Source organism: Salmo salar, chromosome 09 (assembly GCF_965601325.2).
Source record: "Salmo salar chromosome 09, fSalSal1, whole genome shotgun sequence".
Classification (NCBI taxonomy): Eukaryota; Metazoa; Chordata; class Actinopteri; order Salmoniformes; family Salmonidae; genus Salmo; species Salmo salar.
The window spans coordinates 68,083,919-68,097,921 of NC_138299.1; the positions used below are offsets into that span (position 1 = coordinate 68,083,919).

Consider the following 14,003-nt stretch of genomic DNA (forward strand, 5'->3'; position numbering starts at 1 on the left):
CCCCCCCCCCCCCCCCGGAGCTTTGGAACAAAAGGGTCTGAAGGGGATTGTTGGATGGTGACGAGAGTTGTCTCGTTTTCAGCTGCGAGGAGAGGTGAAAGGTGTTTTATCACATTAAATGTTTCTTAGGTGTCTCTTCTCATGAACTATGAGTTATTTTAACCCAGCTGGTTACAACAGAGCTCAGAAAAACCATGTGTCCATTCCCTGTGGTTTAGATGTCCATTCCCTTTGCTTGTTTTTTTGAGGTGTTGGTACAAGAAATGGCAGGATTCTAATTAGGTATTAAAGGAGGGGGATGACATGTCTTGGCTGGCAAACTTTGAGCAGCTATCAGAACCTTTGTGTTAAAAAGTTAATTTGTGGAATTTCTTTCCTTCTTTGCAGCAATTCCACCATGAAGGCCTGATTCACGCAGTCTCCTCTGAACAGTTGATGTTGAGGTGTGTCTGTTAGTTGAACTCTGAACAATTTATTTGGGCTGCAATCTGAGGTGCAGTTAACTCTAATGAATTTATCCTCTGCAGCAGAGGTAACTCTGGGTCTTCATGAGAGCCAATTTCATCATAGCGCTTGATGGTTTTTGCGACTGCACTTGAAGAAACTTTCAAAGTAATGATGGACTGTTGTTTCTCTTTGCTTATTTGAGCTGCTCTTGCCATAATATGGACTTGGTAGATCTTCCCCTCATCCATCCGGTACTCTACCCTGCCTGCTCAGTAGAGACTGCTGCCCTATGTACATAGATAGTGTTGTAAAGTAATGAGAGAATGCCAAGAGTGTGCAAAGCTGTCATCAAGGCAAAGGGTGGCTATTTTGAAGAATCTCCAATATAAAATATATTTTCATTTGTTAAACACTTTTTGGGTTACCACATGATTCCATATGTGTTATTTCATAGTTTTGATGTCTTCACTACTTTTCTGCAATGGAATGAGTAGGTGTGTCAAACGGCACTGTATATATTGTTATTCTCCATATATCAGCTAGAGGTAGAGGATGAGGAGAGGATCAAAATCAAATAAAAGTGCATTGGTCGCGTACACAGATTTGCAGATCAAATCAAATCAAATGTATTATATAGCCCTTCTTACATTAGCTGATATCTCAAAGTGCTGTACAGAAACCCAGCCTAAAACCCCAAACAGCAAGCAATGCAGGTGTAGAAGCACGGTGGCTAGGAAAAACTCCCTAGAAATGCCAAAACCTAGGAAGAAACCTAGAGAGGAACCAGGCTATGAGGGGTGGCCAGTCCTCTTTTGGCTGTGCCGGGTGGAGATTATAACAGAACATGGCCAAGATGTTCAAATGTTCATAAATGACCAGCATGGTCAAATAATAATAATCACAGTAGTTGTCGAGGGTGCAACAAGTCAGCACCTCAAGAGTAAATGTCAGTTGGCTTTTCATAGCCGATCATTGAGAGTATCTCTACCGCTCCTGCTGTCTCTAGAGAGTTGAAAACAGCAGGTCTGGGACAGGTAGCACGTCCGGTGAACAGGTCAGGGTTCCATAGCCGCAGGCACTGGAACTGGAGCAGCAGCACGGCCAGGTGGACTGGAGACAGCAAGGAGTCATCATGTCAGGTAGTCCTGAGGCATGGTCCTAGGGCTCAGGTCCATCCTGTTATTGCAGATGTTAGTGTTTCTAGCTCCAACAGTAATACCAAAGGAAAAAAACAATACACACATAATCCAGAATAAAAATATAAATATATAATTTATATAGGATGAGCAATGACTAGAATACAGTGTGTACCTATAAAGTGGGTGAAACAGTATGTAAACATTATTAAAGTGACTAGTGTTCAATGACTCTATCTATGTACATAGGGCAGCAGTCCCTACTGTGCAGGCAGGGCAGAGTACCAGGTGGATGAGGGAAGGAGCTATTGTAATAATACACGTGGCACCACTTTTGGACATGGCAGTAGAGCACGTTTATGTTCACTCCACTTCAGCCTTTAATGTGCAGTGATGCGCCTCTAACCCGTTGGATATTATGCACGGAGGCGCAGCCAACTGAGGCCCAAACCCTCGCACGAAAAAAAGGGCTTGGATCAGCAGGTGTGACTGTAAAGGATAGCCTGGATTTGTCTGAGGGAAATGCAGGGTAAATAAATATTTCATGGAATATCTTAGCGGAGATGCAGCTGGAAAAGGACTGCAGGACTGCAGGCGGACAGGGGAGTTAGGGGATAGAGATCAGTTGGCTAGGCTATGTGCAACAGCGACCTTAGGGAATTACACGACTTGCTACTTCAATTTAGGCCGTCTTATTTATTATGATTTAAAAGGCACAACTGATCTTACATCAGGTCCTATGTCAGCAATCCTACTCTGGGCTTCGTGAATTTTGGCTCTGGGAATTCAAGTGAGCGGTATTTAACAGTCACTGATTGGAAGCATACCATATCATTGACATTACTAACCAGTCGGGGAAGAGCTCTTTCACACCTGCTCTCTTTCTAATACTTTCATTAACTTTTATTTCCTTTTTTTATTCAGCATTTAGTTTTTTTTGCCATTTACAGGTAATATATAATGCCGGTAGCTCATAAGCCTACATGATATGTGTTCAATTGGGAGTGGAAATGTCTTGAGAGTGATGGCGGCACATTGAGGAGTGGACACACACACACACACACACACACACACAGAGAGAGAGAGGTTATCAGGGTCATTACCTTTAAGAGATGGTGTAGGAACAGACCGAAACAAGGCCATCATTAGTCGTACAGATAATACATTTTCTTCCGTTGTGCTGATTAGAATGTAGGTGCTTGCATTGAATAATGTTCTGATATATTTCTGTCTTTTTCAAATATCTTTAGAAATAAGTTATGACGTAGCCTATAATTGGAATGTGTCCAGGGCGCAGTTTAACTTTCCCACCCACCACAGTCACTTGTTTAACCATGATCGCAATAGTATGACTGTTAGGCCTGTATGTTCATTCATGGAGTGAAGCCACTGAACTGGCCTAACAATCCATAACATGGCTCTATGGGTTGGGTGGGATATGTTGTGGAGATTGTGAACTGAGCAAAGAAAATGTATCTTGAGTCTTACTAGATGTGATACATTATTTGCTTTTCCTCATGACCTACAGTATTTCTTGTCCTGTGCGAACATATACTGAACATGTTTGCTAATACTTTTTAAAAAGTATTATTATTATTATTGTCACATACACCGGATAAGTGTTTGTTCACTTTATGACTGACATTTTACTTATTTAGGAGCTATGTATCATTGTTGTGGCCCAGAATATTGCACTGGCCCATTGCTGTGTCCCAGAAATTCTCAAGTCGTGTATCATGTCATCAACAGGTATTGGCAGCATTGACGTGGTTTCCCTTTGAGGAGAAGAGACATCTATCATTGTCAAATGCGGTGGAAAAGATTGAACCACAAGATGGCATTCCTTTCTGTTCTCTCTTGTTTCATTCAATGGATTTGATAACGACTGAAAGGGTACTGTCGGAATACAAAACATTGTCATCAACCTGTTCATGCTCGCCTTACATTTACGTTAGACCGCTGGTTATATTGCTTATTGTCAAAGGAAGATGAGAGTTTTAAGTCATCTAATGAAATGCAACACTTAGGAGTGGGTATGTGAGCAAATATTGCGGTTTGTCTCTCATAACTGGAGGTACAACTCAGAGGGGAGGAGAAGTCCAGAGGGTTTGTTTTTATAAGTAAAGTCAGTGAAAGATATTCAGGAGAAAGGTGCAGAAAAATCAAGAAAAACTATCTCTAATGGCCTTGAGACAAATTGTATGTTTTCAGATTCAGCACAGATCAGAGGAAATGGCTGGTGATACTGCCACATTTTGGTTGATATAATGGAATTTGTAACTGACACTGTGCGTTTTTGTTTGAATGGATTATTAGATACTGTTTAAAGGCACAATCTGGGATGTTTCTTGCTAAACTTATTGATTGTTTAAGAGTATAACATATTGTGGCAAACCTCTTCAAAGTTAGGAGCGTTTGTCACAAATTAAGTGGGAAACTGACTTAAATGTAAATGTAAACTGTCACCAAAGTCAGCCCAGAATGAAAGTTATTTCGAACATGACAGTACCTGTGTGTTTGTTTTCGCTGTCCTGGTCCACCCAGGCCGCAGGTAAGGTCAAGGATAGCAGGGTTCGGTACACAAATCTGGTTCTCGGTAGGTCCAGGTCTAAACGCCAACAGGTAAATCCAAAACAGTCCAGCTCGTACACGGTAAATCCAGCCAATGTAGATTGTCTCTTTCTCTAAGGTTCATAGATCCTTCCCTCCCTCTCTTCCTGGTTTTTCTTGACCTTTTATCTGTGGGTCGGCTCCACCTTCTGAGGGTTCCCCTTGCTTCTGGGAATTGTAGTTTTGGCAGTCGGCCATTTTGTGATCTGTAGTTCTGATCGGGGTGGCCATTTTAGTGATCGGGCAGAGCCCGTTTATTAGTTCTGCCCTCACATATCTGCCATTTATCACTCGACCCCCTTCTTTGCCACAATATACATGTTTCATTTAGTACATGTAATACAGTGGTTACATTCCCCATCCGTCAACTTCAGACAAAACCAAATGGTTGGGTTGCCATTGGGCTGAAACATCCACAGCTTTTGTCAACCTCTCAATAGGGACCAGCAGCACTACACATTGCTAACAGCGGTGACGTCCAGTCAATGTAGGCAGTGATAACTGTGATAATTTAATTTAAAAAAAATGCTGTTATGAAAAGCCTAATAAAATATAATTACATAAACAATTGACATAATTTTTTGTTATTGAATGTTTTATCTCAGTGATTCTGGTGGTTTTTATCCTTAAAATCTAAAAAGTGGCAGTGTTGAGAGTGAGCTTTGTGTTTGCGTTCACAAAGTGGAGAGAGTTTCTAAGGGATTCCATACTGACCTGCTGAAAAGGTAAGATATAGATAATATGTCTTGCTAGATATAAAGTGATATGTCACGTTTGCTATGTAGTTGTAATTGCAGTATGCATTTGAGTGTTGTAGTTACTATGTATTACTTCATTTTGATTGTTTTCAAGCCACATTAACAGCTAGCTAGCTAGTGTGCTATGCATTGGTTTGCTTCATATGAATATGAAATGTCGCTTTGCTGTATAGTACTAAAAATCTATAACTATAGCTATATATCCTTTACGTTGTGTTATATTTCTGATGTCTGTGATCTGAAAGTCACACATCTGATTAGCTAGCTAGCTAGCTAGCCGGTTACTTCACTTCACACTAGTGGCACGGAGTAGCCATGAGCATTGGATGAATTGTAAATCCATTGTTAAAGGCCATGGAGTTTGCGTTGCGAATTATTTGGATGGAATGTGTCAATGCTGTAAACTGGTCTTTTAGTGACACCTATCAATTGTAGCTGTGGATACTACATCGGTCTACTATACTTGAGCTGAGTTGCACAGTGTGTCATTTTGAAGGCTGATTGCTATAAAATATGCTGCCATCAGAGGTTATTGCTTGTGTATGTTGGCTACATTGGTATTTACATGTGGTGAACATTGTTTGTCAATTTCAGTTAATAGCCTATGCTACCCTGGTTGTTTGAGCTATCTGTTGTATGGTGAACTTGGGCTTCATCAAGGTTTATTTGTGAGTAAATATGGCTTTGATAATAGCCAGTGCGTACCCAGCCACCGACCTCACCGCACAAAGTAAAAACATGTTTTTCTTGGTACAGTACATCGAGAGACATCAAGCTATTGCTTTGTAACACTCACAATGTAGCACAATGTATCATGTTCTTGAATAATAGACAAATATCGACATGCCATCCATGTTAGGATCACAATTTCGCAGCCAGCCTACACTTGGTAATTGTTATGATATTTTAAAATTTGACCTTTATTTAACCAGGTAGGCTAGTTGAGAACAAGTTCTCATTTACAACTGCGACCTGGCCAAGATAAAGCAAAGCAGTGCAACACAAACAACAACCCAGAGTTACACACGGAATAAACAAACATACAGTCAATAATACAATAGAAAAAGTCTATATACAGTGTGTGCAAATGAGGTAGGATAACGGAGGTAAGGCAATAAATAGGCCATAGTGGTGAAATAATTACAATATAGCAATTAAACACTGGAGTGATAAATGTACAGAAGATGAGTGTACAAGTAGAGATACTGGGGTGCAAAGGAGCAAAATAAATAAAATAGATAACAATATGGGGATGAGGTAGTTGGATGGGATAATTACAGGTGGGCTATGTACAGGTGCAGTGATCTATGAACTGCTCTGACAGCCCGTGCTTAAAGCTAGTGAGGGAGATATGAGTCTCCAGCTTCAGAGATTTTTGCAGTTCATTCCAGTCATTGGCAGCAGAGAACTGGAAGGAAAGGCGGCCGAAGGAGCAATTGGCTTTGGGGGTGACCAGTGAAATATACCTGCTGGAGTGCGTGCTATGGGTGGGTGCTGCTATGGTGACCAGTGAGCTGAGACAAGGCAGGGCTTTACCTAGCAAAGACTTATAGATGACCTGGAGACAGTGGGTTTGGTGACAAATATGTAGCAAGGGCCAGCCAACGAGAGCATACAGGTCACAATGGTGGGTAGTATATGGGGCTTTGGTGACAAAACGGATGGCACTGTGATAGACTGCATCCAATTTGCTGAGTAGAGTGTTGGAGACTATTTTGTAAATGACATCGCCGAAGTCAAGGATCAGTAGGATATTCAATTTTACGAGGGTATGTATGGCAGCATGAGTGAAGGATGCTTTGATGTGAAAAAGGAAGCTGATTCTGGATTCAATTTTGGATTGGAGATGCTTAATGTGAGTCTGGAAGGAGAGTTTACAGTCTAGCCAGACACCTAGGTATTTGTAGTTGTCCACATATTCTAAGTCAGAACCGTCCAGAGTAGTGATGCTGGGCGGGCGGAAAGGTGTGGGCAGCGATCAGTTGACGAGCATGCATTTAGATTTACTTGCATTTAAGAGCAGTTGGAGGCCACGGAAGGAGAGTTGTATGGCATTGAAGCTCGTCTGGAGGTTAGTTAACACAGTGTCCAAAGAAGGGCCAGACATATACAGAATGGTGTTGTCTGCGTAGAGGTGGATCAGAGAGTTACGAGCAGCAAGAGCGACATCATTGATGTATACAGAGAAAAGTGTCGGCCCGAGGATGGAACCCTGTAGCAGCCCCATAGAGGACAACAGGCCCTCCGATTTGACACACTGAAGTCTGTCTGAGAAGTAGTTTGTGAACCAGGTGAGGCAGTCATTTGAGAAACCAAGGTTGTTGAGTCTGCCGATAAGAATGTGGTGATTGACAGAGTCGAAAGCCTTGGCCAGGTCGATGAATACAGCTGCACAGTATTGTCTCTTATCGATTGCGGTGTTGATATCGTTTAGGACCTTGAGCGTGGCTGAGGTGCACCCATGACCAGCTCGGTAACCAGGTTACATAACGGAGAAGGTACGGTGGGATTCGAAATGGTCGGTGATCTGTTTGTTAACTTGGCTTTCGAAGACCATAGAAAGGCAGGGTAGGATAGATATAGGTCTGTAGCAGTTTGCGTCTAGAGTGTCTCCCCCTTTGAAGAGGGGGATGACCATGGCAGCTTTCCAATCTTTGGGGATCTCAGACAATACGAAAGAGAGGTTTAACAGGCTAGTTATATGGGTTGCAACAATTTCGGCTGATAATTTTAGAAAGAGATGGTCCAGATTGTCTAGCCCTGTCACGGTAGTCGTAATGTAGAGACCAAGGCACAGTGGGTTGGGTGCTCATCATTATTTTATTAAAACGTGAACACGAATAAAAACAAGAAAACAAAGAAGCGACAGAATGACAGTTTCACAGGCTATACTAACAGCAATGCAAAAATAACTACCCACAAAGGGACATAAACCAAAAACCCCGGAACACATAAATACAACACCCCTCTAAGTACACACACACCCCAAACCATATAAAACAAATACCCCTCTACCTAAATACCTAGCCCAAACCACATGAAACAAACACCCCCTGCCACGTCCTGACCAAACTACAATAACCAATAACCCCTTATACTGGTCAGGACGTGACAGTACCCCCCCCCCCCCCCCCCCCCCAAAGGTGCAGACCCCGTATGCACCTGACAACAACCCCAAAATAAATCCCTAAACTAAAGGGAGGGAAGGGAGGGTGGCTGCCGTCACCGACGGCACTCGTGCATACACCCCCCCCCTCCCCAAACCTCCTACAGTGGAGGTGGCTCAGGGTCAGGTCTTAGTCCTCTCCCTGACCAGTCCACCCCCACTGAATACCTTTGCCGAAGGCCAGTCACTACAGACCCTGGGAGCTCCAGACTGTAGGCTGACTCTGGGACCTCCAGACTGTAGGCCGTCTCACTCGGTTCCGGACTGTAGGCCGTCTCACTCGGTTCCGGACTGCACACTGTTGCCAGTTACTCTGGACGGGGCACTGTCGCCGGATACTCTGGACGGGGCACTGTCGTCGGACACTCTGGACGGGGCACTGTCGTCGGACACTCTGGACGGGGCACTGTCGTCGGACACTCTGGACGGGGCACTGTCGTCGGACACTCTGGACGGGGCACTGTCGTCGGACACTCTGGACGGGGCACTGTCGTCGGACACTCTGGACGGGGCACTGTCGTCGGACACTCTGGACGGGGCACTGTCGTCGGACACTCTGGACGGGGCACTGTCGTCGGACACTCTGGACGGGGCACTGTCGTCGGACACTCTGGACGGGGCACTGTCGTCGGACACTCTGGACGGGGCACTGTCGTCGGACACTCTGAACGGGGCACTGTCGTCGGACACTCTGGACGGGGCACTGTCGTCGGACACTCTGGACGAGGCACTGTCTTCAGAAGCTCGAGACTGGGCTGACGCATGGGGCTGGTAGTGGAGGTACCAGCCTGGAGACACGCACCTCAGGGCTAGTGCGGGGAGCCGGAACAGGCCGAGTTGGACTGGGCTGATGCACTGGAAGCCTGATGTGTGGGGCTGGTAGTGGAGGTACCAGACTGGAGATACGCACTTCAAGGCTAGTGCGAGGAGCGGGAACAGGACATACCGGACTGGGCTGATGCACTGGAAGCCTAGTGCGTGGTGCTGGTACTGGAGGTATCAGACTCGAGACACACACTTCAAGGCTAGTGCGAGGAGCGGGAAACACTGGACCGTAGAGGCGCACTGGCGGTCTCGAGCGCAGAACTGGCACGGCTCATACTGGCTGGGTGCCCACTTCCCCCTGGCAAATGCCGGGCGCTGGCACTGCACACACCGGCCTGAAAATACCTGGCCTCGCCACAGTACGCACCACCCCTAAGCACGGGACCTGTCCAGTCATATGTCGCCTAAAAAAGGCACGGGGATTTGGCTTGGGGCTCAATCCTTGCCCAGCCAAACTACCCATGTGCCCCCTCCAAAATAATTATTGGGGCTGCCTCTCGGGCTCCCTTAACTCCTCCATAGCCCTGGAAATGCTCATCCTCATCTCCTCCCATGTCCATCCTTCTTCCTCCTGCTCCTTACCCCGCTGCTTGGTCCGTGGTTGGTGGGTAGTTGTGTCACGGTAGTCGTAATGTAGAGACCAAGGCGCAGCGGGTTGCGTGCTCATCATTATTTTATTAAAACGTGAACACGAAAAAAAACAAGAAAACAAAGAAGCGACAGAATGACAGTTTCGCAGGCTATACTAACAGCAATGCAAAATAACTACCCACAAAGGGACAGGTGAAAAACAAGCTCCTTAAGTATGACTCTCAATCAGAAACAACAATGTACAGCTGTTCCTGATTGAGAGCCACACCAAGAAAACAAAGAAATACACAACATAGACAACCTAGAATACAAAACAAGAACATAAACCAAAAACCCCGGTACACATAAATACAACACCCCTCTAAGTACACACACACCCCGAACCATATAAAACAAATACCCCTCTACCTAAATACCTAGCCCAAACCACATGAAACAAACACCCCCTGCCATGTGCTACCCAAACTACAATAACCAATAACCCCTTATACTGGTCAGGACGTGACAAGCCCGGCTGATTTGTAGGGGTCCAGATTTTGCAGCTCTTTCAGAACAACAGCTATCTGAATTTGGGTGAAGGAGAAATGGAGGAGGCTTGGGCAAGTTGCTGTGGGGGGTGCAGGGCTGTTGACCGGGGTAGCGGTAGCCAGGTGGAAAGCATGGCCGGCCGTAGAAAAATGCTTATTGAAATTTTCAATTATCGTGGATTTATCGGTGGTGACAGTGTTTCCTAGCCTCGGTGCAGTGTGCAGCTGGGAGGAAGTGCTCTTATTCTCCATGGACTTTACAGTGTCCCAGAACTTTTTGGAGTTTGTGCTACAGCATGCAAATTCTGTTTGAAAAAGCTAGCCTTTGCTTTACCAACTGCCTGTGTATATTGCTTCCTAACTTCCCTGAAAAGTTGCATATCGCGGGGGCTATTCAATGCTAATGCAGTACGCCACAGGATGTTTTTGTGCTGGTCAAGGGCAGTCAGGTCTGGAGTGAACCAGGGGCTATATCTGTTCCTGGTTCTAAATTTTTTGAATGGGGCATGCTTATTTAAGATGGTGAGTAAAGCACTTTTGAAGAATAACCAGGCATCCTCTACTGACGGAATGAGGTCAATGTCCTGCCAGGATAACCGGGCCAGGTCGATTAGAAAGGCTTGCTCATTGCAGTGTTTTAGGGAGCGTTTGACAGTGATGAGGGGTGATTGTTTGACCCCAGACCCGTTGCAGACGCAGGCAATGAGGCAGTGATCGCTGAGATCCTTGTTGAAGACAGCAGAGGTGTATTTGGAGGGCAGGTTGCTTAGGATAATATCTATGAGGGTTCCCGTGTTTACGGATTTGGGGTTGTACCTGGTAGGTTCATTGATAATTTGTGTGAAATTGAGGGCATCAAGCTTAGATTGTAGGATGGCCGGGGTGTTAAGCATGTCCCAGTTTAGGTCACCTAACAGCATGAGCTCTGAGGAAAGATGGGAGGCAATCAATTTACATATGGTGTCCAGTGCACAGCTGGGGGCAGAAGGTGGTCTATAGCAAGTGGCAATGATGAGAGACTTGTTTCTGGAAAGGTGGATTTTTAAAAGTAGGAGCTCAAATTGTTTGGGCACAGACCTGGATAGTAAGAAAGAACTCTGCAGGCTATCTCTGCAGTAGATTGCAAATCCGCCCCCTTTGGCAATTCTATCTTGTCAGAAAATGTTATAGTTAGGGATGGAAATTTCAGGGGTTTTGGTGGTCTTCCTAAGCCTGGATTCAGACACAGCTAGGACATCCGGGTTGGCAAACTGTGCTAAGGCTGTGAATAAAACAAACGTACGGAGGAGGCTTCTAATGAAACCAAGGCTTTTATGAATACAGAAGTTAACAAATGAGAGCGCCTGGGGAATGGGAGTGGAGCTAGCCACTACAGGGCCTGGATTAACCTCTACATCACCAGAGGAACAGAGGAGGAGTAGGACAAGGGTATGGCTAAAGGCTATATGAACTGGTAGTCCAGTACATTCGGAAACAGAGAGTAAAGGGAGCAGGTTTCTGGGCACGGTAGAATAGATTCAAGGCATAATGTACAGACAAAGGTATGGTAGGATGTGAATGCAGTGGAGGTAAACCTATGCACTGAGTGACGATGAGTGAGATATTGTCTCTCGAAACATAATTTAAACCAGGTGAGGTCACCGCATGTGTGGGAGGTGGAATTAAAGGGTTATCTAAGGTGTATTTAGCAGGGCTAGAGGCTCTACAGTGAAATAAGGCAATAATTACTAACCAAAACAGCAATGGACAAGGCATATTGACATTAGGGAGAGGCATGCGTAGCTGAGTAATCATAGGGGTCCAGTGAGTGGCTCGGGCCGGAGACACGGTGATTCAGGCAGCTAGCGGGCCGGGACTAGCAAGCTAGCAGAAGGGCCTTAGAGGGACATCACAGCGGAAGAAAGTCTGTTGTAGCCCCCTCATGCTGTTACGTCTGCAGACCAGTTGTCGTGGATCAGCAGGGCTTCGTGTGGTAAAAGGGGTCTAGGCCAATTGGCAGAATAGGTATAGTGGCCAAAGAATTTGTCTGATGGGCCTCTTAATCTAGCAGTCCGATATGCTTTAGACAGCTAGCGGGCCGGGGCTAGCAGGCTAGCAGATGGGCATTCAGGGGACGTCGCAACGGAGGAGCCAGTTGATAAACCCCACCGAGCGAATTACGTCGGTAGTCCAGTCTTGAAGGGTCGGCGGGGGTCTAGGCCAATTGGCAAAATAGGTATTGTAGCCCAATGAGTGGCTGATGGACCTTTTCGGTTAGCCGGGAGATGGGCCTAGCAAGGCTAGCTCCATGCTAATTGGTTCTTGCTTCGGGACAGAGACGTTAGCCAGGAGTGGCCACTCGCATAGCAGCTAGCTAGCTGCGATGATCCAGGTGAAAAGGTTCAGAGCTTGCGGTAGGAATCCGGAGATATGGAGAAGAAAAATAAGTCCGATTTGCTCTGGTTTGAGTCGCGCTGTGCAGACTGGCGAGAGTTGTCCGGGCTAATGGTAGCTGATGACCGCTAGCAGTTGCTAGCTGGCTAGTAGCTAGTTTGCTGGCTAACTTCTGTTGAGGGTTCCGGTTCAGAGTTAAAGAAATAGCAGATCCATACCACATTGGGTGAGGCGGATTGCAGGAGAGTATGTTGTAGTTGAGGTTAAGAAAAATACCCCAAAAATATATGCGAAGAAAAAAAATATAAAAAATATATGGGGGGGAAGGTTAATGTTAAGACATAGACAAACACGCTACCATGGTACACTTCCACATTCAATCTGCCAATTAAGGTGCTCGTAAGTGAGTGTCCCAGCTGGCAGAGCCATGAGGCCTTTCGTTGATTTTTGAGTCTTGTTTGGGCATGCCTTTTTGGATTTTCCTTTCAGTAAATATTTATGTTTGTCACCATATGAACAAAGAAAATCCACTTGGACTGGCCAACCAAGAAGTCATGATTGAGCTGGCCTGGAACTAAGGTAAGGTGGCTGTCTCCTTCAGCATAATGTAAATACTGTACATTCAACACCTAGTCACACACCCACATTTATAAACACATTAAATCAGGTTACAGACCATCTAGCTAGGTCTAAGACACCTAGCCTTAACGAGTGCAACAACATTAGTAGGCTAGTTAGTCAGATTCCTAACACAATGTATAGGAGCATGAACATGACTGGGTCAATGTCAGCACCAATTGGACTCCATTGTACGAAAGGAAGTAGAAAAAGGGAGGAGAGGACTTCATGAGTACAAACACAGTCCCCTGGAGTAAAAACTCTGAGTATAAGCTCTATATAACCCCAGCCACCTAATGACAAGTCCCTCACCACTTGTTAACCTAAATGAATATAGATTTGCACAGCAGGACTTTCTTTGTTAGTGCGAAAGGCATAATGATGAAAGAGTCGTAGCTATCACAGTCCAACCAGGACCTCTGGGGGCTGGATGTATAGTCACGTTCACTACAGTGTGGCATAATCAGGGGTAAAGTCCAAATGAACAATGCTTTCTGGAGTAAACAGACAACAAAAGTGGCATTTGGAAAATGGGCAGTAAATAAGGAAGCTCGAGCATGCTGTGTGCAGAAGGGTGTGAGGAAAATGCCCATTTGTCAGTTTGGATAAGGTCACTGTGTATTTTGCAAATCCCATTAATTAAATGCATTGGGGAGGACGTTCACCAACAGTGCCTCCAAATAGAGAGGCATGGAATGTAAATACCCCCTGCTTATTATCTTGTTTACCTCATAACGAATGGAACACACCAGGCGTATTGTAACTGAAACACTTTCGAGCCGCATAGGCTTCCCTACTACAGGTGTTGAGGGCAAAGTGTTGGAGGTTAGAGTATGCCCTCCAGTCATGCTTCCCGGGAGTTTAAGGATTAGTCTGTAATTTTAATGTTGTAAAGAACATTACAATTCTTTATAACATTAAGGAACAAAAAAAAATGCAACATGCAATTTCA

General features: G+C 45.1%; 1 protein-coding gene and 1 long non-coding RNA gene across 2 annotated transcripts in view; one reads left to right on the forward strand and one right to left on the reverse strand.

The window, feature by feature from the left end:
- Window positions 1-14,003, forward strand: part of LOC106611587 (leucine-rich repeat and immunoglobulin-like domain-containing nogo receptor-interacting protein 2) — a 470,887-nt gene that overhangs the window by 280,836 nt on the left and 176,048 nt on the right. The window lies entirely within an intron of this gene.
- On the reverse strand, window positions 1,068-4,234 carry LOC145858027 (uncharacterized). Its single transcript, XR_014378784.1, has 2 exons — window positions 4,093-4,234; window positions 1,068-1,623 (listed from the first exon to the last, which is right to left on the reverse strand). It is a non-coding gene; the product is annotated as an uncharacterized LOC145858027 (long non-coding RNA).